Raw genomic sequence first — 16,730 nt, 5'->3', positions numbered from 1 at the left:
AAAACATACTAAAAACAATGTCAAAAAGCGTATAAATTATCCGCTCATCACAACACCAAACTTAAATTGTTGCTTGTCCCCAAGCAACTGAAAATCAAAATAGGATAAAAAGAATAGAATATACTATAAATTCCAAACTATCAATGAAACAGAGCTTCAATCATATGAGCGGGACTTATAGCTTTTTGCCTCTTGAATAGTTTTGGCATCTCACTTTATCCATTGAGGTTCAGAATGATTGGCATCTATAGGAACTTCAGATTTCGAATAGTGTTATTGACTCTCTTAGTTCAGTATGATGATTCTTGAACACAGCTTCTTTATGAGTCTTGGCCGTGGCCCTAAGCATTTTGTTTTCCAGTATTACCACCGGATACATAAATGCCACAGACGCATAATTAGGTGAACCTTTTCAGATTGTGACTCAGCTTTGCTAAAGTCCCCAATTAGAGGTGTCCAGGGTTCTTAAGCACACTCTTTTTTTTTGCTTTGGACCTTGACTTTAACCGCTCAGTCTCAAGTTTTCACTTGACACCTACACGCCACAAGCACATGGTTAGTGACAGCTTGGTTTAGCCGCTTAGACCAGGATTTTATTCCTTTAGGCCCTCCTATCCACTGATGCTCAAAGCCTTGGGATCCTTTTTAATTGCCCTTGCCTTTTGGTTTTAAGGGTTATTGGCTTTTTGCTCTTGCCTCTTGGTTTTAAGAGCTTTGGCTTTTTCTGCTTGCTTTTTCTTTTTCTTTCTATTTTTTTTTTCGCCTATTTTTTTTTTTCTGCAAGCTTTGTTCTTTACTGCTTTTTCTTGCTTCAAGAATCATTTTTATGATTTTTCAGATTATCAAATAACATGTCTCCTAGTCATCATTCTTTCAAGAGCCAACATATTTAACATTCTTAAACAACAACTTCAAAAGACATATGCACTGTTCAAGCATACATTCAGAAAACAAGAAGCATTATCACCACATCAATATAATTAAACTAAGTTCAAGGATAAATTCAAAACTCATGTACTTCTTGTTCTTTTGAATTAAAACAGTTTTTATTTTAAGAGAGGTGATGGATTCATAGGACATTCATAACTTTAAGACAGAGTTACTAACTACTAATGATCATGTAATGAAGACACAAACATAGATAAGCACATAACATAGAAAACGAAAAACAGAGAAAGTAAGAACAAGGAATGAGTCCACCTTAGTGATGTCCTTGAGCTCTTCTATGTCTCTTCCTTGCCTTGGCTGCTCCTCCTTCATTGCTTTTAGATCTTCTCTGATTTCATGAAGGATGATGGAGTGCTCTTGATGTTCCACCCTTAGTTGCTTTCAATAATTGTGTGGAAGAAAATGTATCCCCTGAGGTATCTCACGGATCTCTTGATTTGCAGTCAAATGTTCTACCACTGAGCTATAGACCCTTGATGGAAGCTTTTGTCTTCCCTTTCCTCTTTCTAGAGGTTTCTCTGGCCTTAGGTGCCATCAATGGTTATGGAAAAAACAAAAAAGCTATGCTTTTACCACACCAAACTTAGAATGTTGCTCACCCTCGAGCAAAAGAAGAAAGAATAGAAGAAGAAGAAGAGGATATGGAGGAGATGGATGGAGGTGTGTATTCGGCCATATGGGTGGGATTGGGTGGGAGAGAGAGATGTTGAATTTTGAAGGTAGTGGTGTTTGGATGTGAGTGGTAAAGGGTTAATAAGGAAGAGTGTTTATTGGGAATAAAGGATGATTGAGAAGAGAGAAGAGAGTGAGTGGAGGTAGTGGGGATCCTGTGGGGTCCACAGATCCTGAGGTGATCCTGTGAGGTCCCAGATCTTGAGGTGTCAAGGCATTTACATCCCTGCACCAATTTAGGCATGCAAAATGCCCTTGCACACAACTCTGGGCGTTCAGCGCCAGGTTGGTGCCCATTTTGGGCGTTCAACGCCCCTTTGCTGCCATTTCTGGCGTTGAACGCCAGAACTATGCTTGTTCTGGGCGTTCAGCGCCAGGATGCTCCCATTCTGGGCGTTCAGCGCCAGAACTATGCTCTGTTCTGGCGTTTGAACGCCAGACAGATGCTCCTCCAGGGTGTGATTTTTCTTCTGCTATTTTTTATTCCTGTTTTTGATTTTTTTGTTTATTTTGTGACTCCACATGATCATGAACCTAAGAAAACATGAAAAACAATAAAAATAAGAATTAGATAAACATTGGGTTACCTCCCAACAAGCGCTTCTTTAATGTCAATAGCTTGACAGTGGGCTCTCATGGAGCCTCACAGATGTGCAGAGCTTTGTTGAGACTCTCCAACACCAAACTTAGAGTTTGGGTATGGGAGTTCAACACCAAACTTAGAGTTTGGTTGTGGCCTCCCAACACCAAACTTAGAGTTTGACTGTGGGGGCTCTGGTTGACTCTGCCTTGAGAGAAGCTTTTTCTGCTTCCTCTCCATGGTTGCAGAGCGAGATCCTTGAGTTTTAAACACAAGGGAGTCCTCATTCCATTGAAGGATTATTTCACCTCTGTCAACATTAATCACAGCTCTTGCTGTGGCCAGGAAAGGTCTTCCTAGAATGATGGATTCATCCTCTTCCTTTCCAGTATCCAGGACTATGAAATCAGCAGGGATGTAAAGGCCTTCAACCTTTACTAATACATCCTCTACTTGTCCATAAGCCTGTTTTCTAGAGCTGTCTGCCATCTCTAATGAGATTTTAGCAGCTTGCACCCCATAGATTCCCAGTTTCTCTATTACAGAGAGGGGCATGAGGTTTATTCCTGAACCAAGGTCACACAGAGCCTTAAAGATCATGGTGCCTATGGTACAGGGTATTATGAACTTTCCAGGATCCTGTCTCTTCTGAGGCAATGTCAGTTGATCCAGATCACTTAGTTCATTGATGAACAAGGGAGGTTCAACTTCCCAAGCATCAATGCCAAATAATTTGGCATTCAGCTTCATGATTGCACCAAGAAACTTGGCAGTTTGCTCTTCAGTAACATCCTCATTCTCTTCAGAAGAGGAATACTCATCAGAGCTCATGAAGGGTATAAGGAGGTTCAATGGGATCTCTATGGTCTCTAGATGGGCCCCAGAGTCCTTTGGTTCCTCAGAGGGAAGCTCCTTATTGACCACTGGACGTCCCAGGAGGTCTTCCTCCTTGGGATTCATGTCCTCTCCTCTCCTCACAGGTTCGGCCATGGTGCTTATGTCAATGGCCTTGCACTATCCTTTTGGGTTCTCTTCTGTATTGCTTGGGAGAGTACTAGGAGGGATTTCAGTGATCCTTTTACTCAGCTGGCTCACTTGTGCTTCCAGATTTCTAATGGAAGACCTCGTTTCATTCATGAAACTCACAGTGGCCTTGGATAGATTAGAGACTAGATTTGCTAAATTAGAAGCATTTTGTTCAGAGTTCTCTGTCTGTTGCTGAGTGGATGATGGAAAAGGTTTATTATTGTTAAACCTGTTTCTTCCACCATTATTAAAGCCTTGTTGAGGCTTTTGATCCTTCCATGAGAAATTTGGATGATTTCTCCATGATGAGTTATAGGTGTTTCCATAAGGTTTACCTAAGTAATTCACCTCTGCTATTGCAGGGTTCTCAAGATCATAAGCTTCTTCTGCATAAGAAGCCTCTTGAGTACTGTTGGATGCAGCTTGCATTCCATGCAGACTCTGAGAGATCATATTGACTTGTTGAGTCAATATTTTATTCTGAGCCAATATGGCATTCAGAGTATCAACTTCAAGAACTCCCTTCTTCATAGGCGTCCCATTACTCACAGGATTCCTTTCAGAAGTGTACATGAAGTGGTTATTAGCAACCATGTCAATGAGTTCTTGAGCTTCTGCAGGCATTTTCTTTAGGTGAATGGATCCACCTGCAGAAGTGTCCAGTGACATCTTTGATAGCTCAGATAAACCATCATAAAATATATCCAGGATGGTCCATTCTGAAAGCATGTCAAAAGGACACTTTTTGGTCAACTGTTTGTATCTTTCCCAAGCTTCATAGAGGGATTCACCTTCTTTCTGTCTGAAGGTTTGAACATCAGCTCTACGCTTGCTCAGCTTTTGAAGAGGAAAGTACTTGGCTAAGAAAGCCATGACCAGCTTATCCCAAGAGTTCAGGCTGTCTTTGGGTTGAGAATCCAACCATAATCTAGCTCTGTCTCTTACAGCAAAAGGGAAAAGCATGAGCCTGTAGACTTCAGGATCTACTCCATTAGTCTTAACAGTATCACATATCTGCAAGAATTCAGTTAAGAACTGAAAGGGATCTTCAGATGGAAGTCCATGAAACTTGCAGTTCTGCTGCATCAGAGAAACTAACTGAGGTTTCAGCTCAAAGTTGTTTGCTCCAATGGCAGGAATGGAGATGCTTCTTCCATGTAAATTGGAATTGGGTGCAGTAAAGTCACCAAGCATTCTCCTTGCATTGTTGTTGGGTTCGGCTGCCATTTCCTTTACTTGTTCGAAATTTTCAATCAAGTTGTCTCTGGATTGTTGTAATTTAGCTTCTCTTAGTTTCCTTTTCAGAGTCCTTTCAGGTTCTGGATCAGCTTCAACAAGAATGCCTTTTTCTCTGTCCCTGCTCATAAGAAAGAGAAGAGAACAAGAAAAGAAGAGGAATCCTCTATGTCACAGTAAAGAGGTTCCTTATTGTTAGTTGAAGAAAAGAAGAAGAAATTTGAACACAGATAGAGGAGGGGGTTCGAATTTGGTGATGATGTGAGGAAGAGATGTTAGTAGATGAATAAATAAATAGAATAAGATGGGGGAGGGAAAATTTTCGAAAATTATTTTGAAAAAGAGTTAGTGATTTTTGAAAATAGTTTTTGAAAAATGTTTAGTATTTTTTTTCGAAAATTTTTTAAATCAAAAATAAAAATAAAAATAATTAGTTAATTAAAAAGAAATTAGTTTTTGAAAAGAAATTAGAGAGAGAGAGTTAGTTAGGTAGTTTTGAAAAAGTTAAGAAACAAACAAAAAGTTAGTTAGCTAGTTGAAACAAATTTTGAAAAGATAAGAAGTTAGGAAGTTAGAAAAGATATTTTGAAAATCAAATTTTTGAAAAAGACAAGATGAGAAGATATTTTTGAAAAGATATGATAGAAATTAGTTTTGAAAAAGATTTGATTTTTAAATTCTCAATTAATGACTTGATTCACAAGAAATCACAAGATATGATTCTAGAACTTAAAGTTTGAATCTTTCTTAACAAGCAAGTAACAAACTTGAAATTTTTAATCAAAACATTAATTGTTTATGTTATTTTCGAAAATTTGATATAAAAATAAGAAAAAGATTTTTGAAAAATATTTTTGGAATTTTCGAAAATAACTAAGGATTTTGAAAAAGATTTGATTTTTGAAAAAGATTTTGAAAAATATAAGATTTTCAAATTGAAAATTTGATTTGACTCATAAGAAATAATTTGATTTTAAAAATTTTTGAAAAAGTCAACCCAAATTTTCGAATTTGAGGAGAGAAAAAGGGAAAGATATTTTTTTTTTTGATTTTTGAATTTTTATGATGCAAGAGAAAAACACTAAAAGGATGCAATGCATGAAATTTTTAGATCAAAACAATGAATGCATGCAAGAATGCTATGAATGTCAAGATGAACACCAAGAACACTATGAATGTCATGATGAACATCAAGAACATATTTTTGAAAAAAATTTTTAATGCAAAGAAAACATGCAAGACACCAAACTTAGAATTCTTTAATGCCTAGGCACTAAGAATTCAAAAATGCATATGATAAACATGAAAAGACACAAAACAAAAAATCATCAAGATAAAACAAGAAGACTTACCAAGAACAACTTGAAGATCATGAAGAACACTATGAATGCATGAATTTTCGAAAAATGCAAGATGCACATGCAATTGACACCAAACTTATGATATGACTCAAGATTCAAACAAGAAACATGAAATATTTTTTATTTTTGTGATTTTCTAAATTTTTTTGGATTTTTATTTTATATTTTTCGAAAAATTATTTTGAAAAAGAAAAATAAGGATTCCAAAATTTTTAATATGAATTCCAGGAATCTTATGCTCTAAAGCTCCAATCAAAGGGTCAGGCATGGCTTAATAGCCAGCCAAGCTTTAGCATATAATTACATGGACTGGCGTGATTAGTTGAATACCAATCCCAAAGCAGTTTGGTTATGGCTTTACAGCCAGATAGGATTCAACATGTTTCATGAAACACTAAAATTCATTCTTAAAAATCTTGAAGCCATAGAATAATTTATTTTTGAAAACATTATTTTTATTATTTTATTTTATTTTATTTTATTTTTTTTTTTCGAAAACAAAAGAAAAATTTTTGAAAGCTTTTTGAAAAATTTTTGAAAACAAAACAAAAAGAAAATTACCTAATCTGAGCAACAAGATGAACCGTCAGTTGTCCAAACTCGAACAATCCCCGGCAACGGCGCCAAAAACTTGGTGCACGAAATTGTGATCTCCAGGCTCGAATAACTCCTGGTAATGGCTCCAAAGCTTGGTGCTCTGATCTTAATTCATGATTGTCACAACTTCGATACAACTAACCAGCAAGTGCACTGCGTCGTCCAAGTAATACCTTACGTGAGTAAGGGTCGAATCCCACGGAGATTGTTGGTATGAAGCAAGCTATGGTCACCTTGTAAATCTCAGTTAGGCGGATATAGAATAATTATGGAGTTTTCGAATATTATATAATAAAATAGGGATAGAGATACTTATATAATTCATTGGTAGGAATTTCAGATAAGCGAATGGAGATGCTTTTCGTTCCTCTGAACCTCTGCTTTCCTGCTATCTTCATCCAATCAGTCTTACTCCTTTCCATGGCTGGCTTTATGTGATACATCACCACTGTCAATGGCTACTTTCGGTCATCTCACGGGAAAATGATCCAATGCCCTGTCACGGCACGGCTAATTGTCTGGAGGCATCACCCTTGTCATTGGCTTCATCTTATCCTCTCAGTGAATAATATGCTCACGCACCCTGTCACGGCACGGCTATTCATCTGTCGGTTCTCGATGATGCTGGAATAGGATTTACTATCCTTTTGCGTCTGTCACTAACGCCCTGCAATCGCGAGTTAGGAGCTCGTCACAGTCATTCAATCATTGAATCCTACTTGGAATACCACAGACAAGGTTTAGACCTTCCGGATTCTCTTGAATGCCGCCATCATTCTAGCTTACGCCACGAAGATTCTGGTTAGGAGATCTAAGAGATATTCATTCTAGCTTGATTTCATGTAGAACGGAAGTGTTTGTCAGGCACGCGTTCATAAGGAAGAAGGATGATGAGCGTCACACATAATCATCACCTTCATCACGTTCTTGGGTGCGAATGGATATCTTAGAAACGAAATAAGAAGAATTGAATAGAAAACAGTAGTACTTTGCATTAATCTTTGAGGAACAGCAGAGCTCCACACCTTAATCTATGGAGTGTAGAAACTCTACCGTTGAAAATACATAAGTGAAAGGTCCAGGCATGGCCGAGATGGCCAGCCCCCTAAAACGTGATCAGAGGATTATAAGGTAATCCAAAGATGCCTAATACAATAGTAAGAGGTCCTATTTATAATAAACTAGCTACTAGGGTTTACATGAGTAAGTATTTGATGTATAAATCCACTTCCGGGGCCCACTTGGTGTGTGTTTGGGCTGAGCTTAAGTGTTGCACGTGCAGAGGCCATTTGTGGAGTTGAACGCCAATTTTTGTGCCAGTTTGGGCGTTCAACTCTGGTTTTGGATCCTTTTCTGGCGCTGGACGCCAGATTTGGGTAGAAAGCTGGCGTTGAACGCCAGTTTACGTCATTAATTCTTGGCCAAAGTATGGACTATTATATATTGCTGGAAAGCCCTGGATGTCGACTTTCCAACGCAATTGGAATCGAGCCATTTCGAGTTCTGTAGCTCCAGAAAATCCACTTTGAGTGCAGGGAGGTCAGAATCCAACAGCATCAGCAGTCCTTTTTCAACCTCTGAATCTGATTTCTGCTCAAGTCCCTCAATTTCAGCCAGAAAATACCTGAAATCACAGAAAAACACACAAACTCATAGTAAAGTCCAGAAATGTGAATTTAACACAAAATCTATTAAAAACATCCCTAAAAGTAACTAGATCCTACTAAAAACATACTAAAAACAATGTCAAAAAGCGTATAAATTATCCGCTCATCACAGGGCCATTTTTGTTGGCTTAGCCTCCTCAATCTTCATTTTTCTCATCATAGCTACTGACATCAGAATTATGCTGGCTCCTAAATCACATAGTGCTTTTTCCATTGTGATTTCCCCTATAATGCAAGGAATTTGGAAGTTCCCAGGATCCTTCAATTTCTAGGGTAGTTTGTGCTATATGATGGCACTACATTCTTCGGTTAGTATCACAGTCTCATTGCTCTTCCAGCTTCTCTTCTTGGTCATTAATTCCTTTAAAAATTTGGCATAGAGTAGCATTTGCTCTATTGCTTCAGCAAAGGGTATGTTGATTTGTAGTTTCTTGAAGATTTCCAAGAATCTTCAGAATTGGTTGTCATCTTCCTTCTTTTTAAATTGCTGATGGTATGGAGCTTTTGGGTTGTCTGGCTTCAGCATTTCTCTTTTTTGCTGTGAACTGGGAGTGGGAATTTGGGCTTCATCTCATTCCTTTTCCCCTTCATTCGAGTTCTTCTCTTATGGTTTCTTGGGAGTTTCCTTCAATTCCTTCCTACTTCTGAGGGTGATGGCCTGACATTCCTTCCTTGGGTGTGAATCAGTGTTGTTGCACAGGTTATGGCTGGGGACTTGCTTGAATAAGTAGCCAATTTGTGTCTCAAGTTTCTTGATAGCAGCATCTTGATTCTGCCTATTGGACCGCACTTCCTCTCAGAACATTTTACTATCTTGAACTTCTTTGCATATACGTTCAAGTAGGGTCTCAATCCTTGAGAGTCTATCTTCAGATGATGGTGAATTGGGGTTGGAGGGATGAGAATGGCCATTTTGGTTTTGATATGGATGTTGAGAGGTGTTGTTAGGTGGGTGCTGATATGATCTCTGTGTGGAATGTTGGTGAGCCGCATTGTTGTTGGGGTTGTGACGTCTCTGATCTTGGCCTTGATCTTGTTGATTTCCCCACCCAAAGTTTGGGTGGTTCCTCCGACCAGGATTATAAGTTTTAGAGTATGGATCATGGGTCTGCCTAGGTGAATTTCCAATGTAGTTGGCTTGTTCCTGATCACCCTCTGCTTCTGCATTCACTCCTTCTTGGGCTGCTGATGAGGTGGTGATTGCTGCTACTTGGTTCCTCTCCATCTTCTTGGTAAGGTCAGCTAGCTGCTTGGTGATCATCTTGTTTTGGGCCAACAGTGCATCCACATTGTTTAGCTCCATTACTCCTCTAGTGTTGCCTCTTTCAGAGGCATAGAAGTAGTCATTCTCTGCTACAGTCTCAATGACATCTATGGCTTCTTCAATGGTCTTCTTCTTATTCAGAGATCCCCCGGATGAGTGGTCTACTACCTTCTTTGATTCATAAGAAAGACCTTCATAGAAAATGTGTAACTGCACCCATTCGTTCAACATATCTGGCGGGCACCTTCTTGTCAAGTCCTTAAACCTCTCCCATGCTTCATATAGAGTTTCACTATCTTATTGCCTGAAGGTTTGTACCTCAGCTCTCAACCTGTTGATTCTTTGAGAAGGATAGAATCTCGCCAAGAATTTGTTCACCACATCTTCCCAGGTTGTTAAACTCTCCTTCGGGAAGGATTCCAGCCATTTAGATGCTTTGTCCTTGAGTGAAAAGGGGAACAAAAGCAATCTATAGGTGTCAGGATCAACACCATTAGACTTCATAGTATCGCATATCCTCAGGAATATAGTGAGATGTTGATTGGGGTCTTCTTGGACACTTCCTCCGAATGAACAGTTGTTCTGAATAAGGGTGATGAGCTGTGGCTTTAGTTCAAAGTTATTGGCATGTATGGTTGGCTATTGGATGCTACTTCCACAGTTTCCTGGGTTTGGGTTTATGTAAGATCCCAAAACTCTTCTTTCTTGCTCAGCATGATGCACTGGACCTTCTCTGCCATGGTTGTGAGCTTCTTCTTCATGATGGTACTCCATATTCTCATCCATGTTTGGTTCAAAGTACTCTTCCTCTTCCTCAGCACCAACAACTCTCTTTTCTCTTGCTTCCCTCCTTAATCTAAGGAAGGTCCTCTCAGGTTCAGAATCAAAGGAAGTTGAAGCCTCACTTTTTCTACCTGCCATACAACCAACAAGGCCCAAGCAAAAGGGAAATAGAGAGTATTCTTGTTAAAAAAAATATGTTGTTAGTGTGAGTGATGCAATATATCAAACATTTAGTGGGTTAGTGAACTGAATTGTAGCAAATAAGAGAACACCACAAACGGGTAGGGAAAAGGGAAGAAAATAACTGAAACTGAAAATAAATCAATCTAACAGAAATTAAATCAAACAAAAGAAAAATGCTCAATCTAGTTATCCACCAATGTAACCATTGTTGATACAAAATCAATCCCCGGTAACGGCGCCATAAACTTGATGCACGGAAACTTGTCTCTCAACAAATCCTTCGGCAAGTATACCGAATTGTCGTCAAGTAAAAACTCACAATAGAGTGAGGTCGAATCGCACAGGGATTGATTGGTAAAGCAACTTTAATTGGAGGAATGTTCTAGTTGAGCTAAGCAGGATTTGATTGGAGAATTTCAGGAAATCAAATGGCGGGAAAGTAAATAGCAGAAAATGTAATTGCTGGAAATAAAGAACTGAATGTAAATGATGGAAAGTAAATTTCAGAATCTTAAATGGGAAATGGGGAAGATGAACATAAAAGTAAATGGCAGAAAGTAAAGAGAATGGGTAAGATCAGAAATGGGGAGTTCATTGGGCTCAGGAGATGTTGTATTCTCCGGATCAAGTTCATTTTCATCTCTTCCTCAATCAATGCATTCATTGATCTCCTTGGCAATCTTAACTCCTTGGCAATCTTAAGTGATTGAATTCCAATTGCTCGGTCATTCAATCTCTCAAATCTTGATCAATAGCCAATTTCTTGGTCTAATTGCTCATGAGAAGAGATGAAGTATGGTCACTGATTATACTACATGCATTTCCAAATCAAAGTATTGGGAGAATTATATGTCACTATATCCGTCCAAACCCCAATTTGGTCCAACATGAGAAAGCATTTCTAGCATCATCTCTTGTTTCCTCTTCCAAGGTTCCGAAGAGATCCAAGTATGAATAGCTTCTTTTCAAAGATAACAACCCAATTAGATGAAGATTGAAAGCTTTCTAGTAAAATCAAGAGAAAAGAAAGAAGAAGAATACTGGAAACTATTATTGATCCATCAAATTACAATAGAGCTCCCTAACCCATTGAAAGGGGTTTAGTTGTTCATAGCTCTGGGAATAAAAAGCACAGATGGAAAATTAATTTTAAAAGTAAAACTAGAAGTTGCAGAGAAAGTAAAATTATACAGAGAGTAATTCTCCCAATGGCCAAAAAGGATTTTCTCTAGTTCAAAACTACTCCTATATATACTACTCTTCTGATCTTCTAGTTGGATCTTCAAGTCTTGGATATGGGCCTTTGGATCTTTGAGTTGAAGCAATTGCAGTCTTCAGTGGGCTCAACTTTTCTTGCAGAGAAAGTGTGAGTTAGGCAGGGACGTTAGTTAGGACGTTAGTGGTGTTAACATTAAGTGAAAATGTGGGTTCGAGAACGTTAGTGACGATCACCTTTTTCACTAACGTTCCTAACCCAAGATGGTCCACGTTAACTTCAACGTTAGTGGCACTAACGTGACCACTAACATTGCCTATTGGTCCTTCGCAAACGTTATTGGCATTCACCTTTGCCAATAACGTTTGCTTGTTGCCCTTCCTCCCTACGTTAGAGTCCACGTTAGTGTAGCTAACGTGACCCTTAACTTGGGCATGCCTCAGCTTCGAGAGCGTTAGTGACACTTACCTTTGTCACTAATGCTCCAAACGCCCCTTCCCACGTTAGTTCCTCACGTTAATTGTATTAACGTGGCCACTAACGTGGTGGTGATTGTCATCTCTAACATTAGTGACAAAGGTGAGTGTCACTAATGTTGGCTCATCATTTCTTTCCTCCACATTAGCTTCCACGTTAATGTAATTAACGTTGCAACTAACGTGGCTAATAGTGGCTTGGTCCAATGTTAGTGACAAAGGTGAGTGTCACTAATGTTGGCACTTCCTTGTTCCTTCCACGTTATAGTTCACGTTAATGTAATTAACGTGACTCTTAACGTGGCTAAGTGTGCCCTTTTTTCCAACGTTAGTGGTATTCACTTTTACCACTAACGTTGGAGCTTTACTTCTCCTCCACGTTAGCTTCCACGTTAATGTAGTTAACGTGGCAACTAACGTGGGCTATGATGGCTCACGAAGGCGTTATTGGCGATCACTTTTCTCATTAACGTTGCAAGCTAGCTCCCATTCCACGTTAATGGTCACGTTAGTTAGACTAACGTGGCTATTAACGTGGCATCTTCCTTGCTTCCTTTGTCCTGAAATCAAGCAAGTAAAGTGCATCAAAGCTAGGTTCTAACTCATGAGATCATGCATCATCCATTTTATCATTCAATTCATGCATAATTCTCATAAAATCATATAAAATTCACAATGTTTGCTTGAATCAAGATGTAAGTGATTATCTACCCAAAACTTGCTTATTAACTAAGAAAATGCATGAAACTACCCTAAAACAGTAAAGAAAAGGTCAGAGAAACTGGCCAAAATGCCCTGGCATCAGATACCAGTATTAGAAACAACGTGTCCTAGAATAATACCTTGTTTAACCATAAAATGACATTTTTCAAAATTCAACACAGGGTTTGAACTGACACACCAGTCTAATACTCTAGCTAAACTATTCAAGCAAAGGTTGAAAGAATCACCATACACAATAAAATCATCCATGAAAACTTCCATACAGTCTTCAAGAAGATTTGAGAAAATGCTCATCACGCATCTTTAGAACGTAGCCGGTGCATTACATAAGCCAAAAGGCATCCTCTTGTATGCATACTTTCCAAAGGGACAAGTAAAAGTAGTTTTCTCCTGATCTTCAGGAGCTATATGAATTTGAAAATATCCAGTGTACCCATCTAAAAAACAGTAGTGTGATTTACCTGATAGGCGATCAAGCATCTGATCGATGAAAGGTAGCAGGTAGTGATCCTTGCGAGTAGCCTAGTTGAGGCACCTATAATCAATGCATACCCTCCAGGAATTCTGCACTCTAGTTGCAATGAATTCCCCGTGCTCATTCTTCACTGTTGTGACACCGGACTTCTTTGGTACCACCTGTACTAGGCTGACCCATTCACTGTCCGAGATTGGATAGATGATGTCAGCTTCAAGCAGTCTGATCACTTCCTTCTTGACAACCTCCAGGATAGTGGGGTTTAGCCTCCTTTGAGGTTGATGGACAGGCCTTGTTCCCTCTTCTAGAAATATGCGGTGCTCACAAACTTAAGGGCTGATGCCCACTATGTCCACCAAGCTCCACCCAATTACTTTCTTGTGTCTCCTCAGCACATTAAGCAGCTGCTTCTCCTGTTGGGAAGTGAGTTCTCTTTCAATGATAATTGGGAGCTTCTGGTTATCCTCAAGGTAAGCATACTTGAGGTGGGGTGGAAAGGGATTTAGTTCTGTTTTCTGCTCCTGGCTAGGCACTTGATCATCTGGAGCTATGTGTGGTGGCACGGCATCTTCAGTAGGCTCTGAGGGCGTCCCCACACTTGCACCTTGCACCATGTACATCTCTTCTACTTTTTCTTGATGAACTACATCCACGGTTGCATCAATAATATCGCACTGGAAGATGGAGTGATCCTCTGGTGGGTGCTTCATAGCTTCATCCAGATTGAAGCTCACTGTTTTGCCGTCTATCTCAAAAGAATATGTCCCTAAGAAGGCATCTAGTTTGAATATGTCCCCACACTGTTTTACCCTCTTAGGCTGTTTCTTCTTCAATCACGTCTTGTACTGCCTCCTCTTTTTCAGCATCCTTCACCTCCATAGGACTTTCAACTAGAATGTCTTTTTTTGAGCTTGGCTCCTTATGACTTCTCTCTGGCAATATAGTTCCTGACCTCAAAGTAATGGCATTGATTCCTCCTTTGAGGTTGGGTAAAGATTGAGACGGAAGTGCACTAGAGCTTGCAGGTTCACTGTAAGGGGTATTCATAGATCTAATATGTAAAGCGAGAGCTTGTACAGTAGAGGTCAGACCATTCAAGGTAGAGCTAAGTGTGTTCTCCATGGCCTTTTGTCTTTGCTCAATAGACTGAAGTAACTCATCATTGGAAGAGGAAGGTAGGTAGGTGACTTCAGGGTCTTGCTGTTGGTTGTTCTGAGATCCCTAGGCTTGCCTTTGGTGAGGTGCTCGGTAAGGCTGGTTTTGTTTCTGCTGAGACCAGTTCTGCTGATTGCTGTTGTTGTTCCACCTCTGATTTCCACCATTGTCTCTGCCTCCTTGGTTGTAGTTGTCTCTTTATCCTGGGTTAGAGTTACCTCTCCATCCCTGGTTGGAGTTATCCCTCCATCCTTGGTTTGAGTTGTCTTACCAACCTTGATTGTAGTTCCCACCTTGGTTATAATTACCGACTTGTTGATAGTATCCTTGATTCGGGCCGTCATAGAAGTTATGGGTAGCTGCCAAGGTGTTATTTTCTTGTTAGAGTTGCGGACATTCATTAGTGTAATGAGTATAGCATGCACATATTCTGCACACTCTTTGAGGGAGTAGCTGTTGACACTGTTGTTGTCGAGGAGGCTGAGGTTGTTGTTGATTCAGCTGTATTTGCTTCAGTAAGTTGGTCATCTTAGACAGAGTCTGTGTGAGAGCAGTAGTCTCACTGCTAGAGGAAACCTCCACAATAGCCTTGGGATGGTTGTTCTTGTACCTGTGATTCCAGGTAGACTCAGCTAGATCGGTGATCAGTTGCCATGCTTCATCTTCCGTCTTGTACTTCTTCAGAGAACCATTACTCGCGCCATCTAATGTAGTCTTGTCCCGAGGCTTCATGCCTTATGTGAAGTAGCTGATTAACACCAACTTGTCAATCATGTGGTGGGGACATGAGTCTAGGAGATTCCTGAAGCATTCCTAATACTCATAAAGAGTCCCTGTTTCACCTTGAATAATGCAGGAGATTTCTTTTCTCAGTCTATCAGTAACTTCAGCAGGGAAGTATTTGTCCAGGAATTCCCTTCTGAGCAGGTCCCAATTAGTAACAGTGGCTTCAGGTTCAGTGTAGTACCACTCCCTCGCCTTTTCTTCAAGAGAAAATAGGAAGGGGGATAGTAGAATAGCAGTTTAATCTGCACCATGACGCCTAACAGTTGAATAGGCCGTCTAAAAATCCTTGAGGTGCTTGAAAGGCTCTTGAGCAGGTAGGCCACGAAACTTAGGCAGTAGATTGATTAGTGTAATTTTCAATTCAACATCTGCTGCCAGATTTTGCACTTGATATGGTGGCAGTCTGAAGTCCAGGGCTCCTGCTTCGTGAAAAGTAATCCGTCTGGATTCCACCATGTTAACTGCACGTAAATCAATAGAATTAGTAGAAGAGGAGCTTGTTTCTTCCTCAAATGACGCTTCAGATTTGCCCTCAGACAAGACTGGTGAATTGGCAGTAACCACTTCACCACCCTCAGAGGATAACAGACCCCGAGCTCGCCTTATACGTGAAATAGTTTTATCAATTTCAGGGTCAAACGCGGATAGGCTCAGATCCAGTAACGAATGCGTCATTTAATGAAAGAAACATAGTGCTCTGGGTAATAAAATAAAATAAAATTTGCAAATATGCGAAATTAAAATATTTACACTAATCAATAATTTAGCACACTATTGGAACTCCCCGGCAATGGCACCAAAAATTGACGTGCGGAAAATTGTCGATTAAGAAATCACAATGAACTAACGTCGCGAGTATAGTTCTTAACCAACGAGATTCCGCGTATTAATTTAAAAAGGGTTCTGTCACAATTTAAGAATAAAATACTGGGAGTAGAAATCCCAGGTCGTCTCCCAACGAGTTGCTAAGAGAGTGCTATTTATTGATTAAGGGGTTTCTGAGAGATTTTAGAGTTGGAGAATAAAATTGAAGCAAGGAAAATGAATGAGAAATTTATTTAATTAGAATAAAAAGGTCTTGACTGGGGGAAGATTAATCGGAAGTTCTATCCTTGTTGGAATTTCTCAAGAGTAATGGTAAAAGGTTGTTGTTATTACTTAGTTAACCTTTAACGAATAAAGGAAAGTCAAGTACGTGAACCAACTTCTATTCACAAGTCCTAATCCTCTCCCCTGGGATGGATTAGCGTTAGTAACTAGAGAGCCAGCCAACAACTTCCAATTATAGATTAACTCTTGAGTTTCCTAACTCAAGGGTCTCCTATTAATCAACCCCCAAGACAAGTTGGGATCTACTCGGTTAACATGAATGCCATGCTCATAAACATAATAAAGGAATAGAAAGGAGACATGGTAATTAAAATTAAATTGGGAATAATTAAACAAATAATAAATTTAATTGGAAAAGTATTCTTTTCATTAATAATTCATAAAAGCAATCCAATTGTAACTCAGAACACATATTAAGGATATGAAAGAGTAAGGGAAAAGGAAAACGAACTATACTAGTAAAAGATCTTCA

At 39.4% G+C, this 16,730-nt stretch overlaps 2 non-coding genes across 2 annotated transcripts; both read left to right on the top strand.

The window, feature by feature from the left end:
* Positions 1-3,949: 3,949 nt before the first annotated feature.
* Positions 3,950-4,057, top strand: LOC148553297 (small nucleolar RNA R71). Its single transcript, XR_015893729.1, has one exon. It is a non-coding gene; the product is annotated as a small nucleolar RNA R71 (small nucleolar RNA).
* A 5,520-nt stretch (positions 4,058-9,577) lies between these two features.
* On the top strand, positions 9,578-9,684 carry LOC148553296 (small nucleolar RNA R71). The gene has a single exon (XR_015892989.1). It is a non-coding gene; the product is annotated as a small nucleolar RNA R71 (small nucleolar RNA).
* The last annotated feature ends 7,046 nt before the right edge of the window (positions 9,685-16,730 follow it).

Source organism: Arachis ipaensis, chromosome B7, assembly GCF_059453495.1.
Source record: "Arachis ipaensis isolate K30076 ecotype BB chromosome B7, ASM5945349v1, whole genome shotgun sequence".
In the NCBI taxonomy this organism is placed as follows: domain Eukaryota; kingdom Viridiplantae; phylum Streptophyta; class Magnoliopsida; order Fabales; family Fabaceae; genus Arachis; species Arachis ipaensis.
The sequence above is the reverse complement of the archived record's forward strand: the minus strand, read 5'-3'. Positions and strand labels throughout refer to the sequence as shown.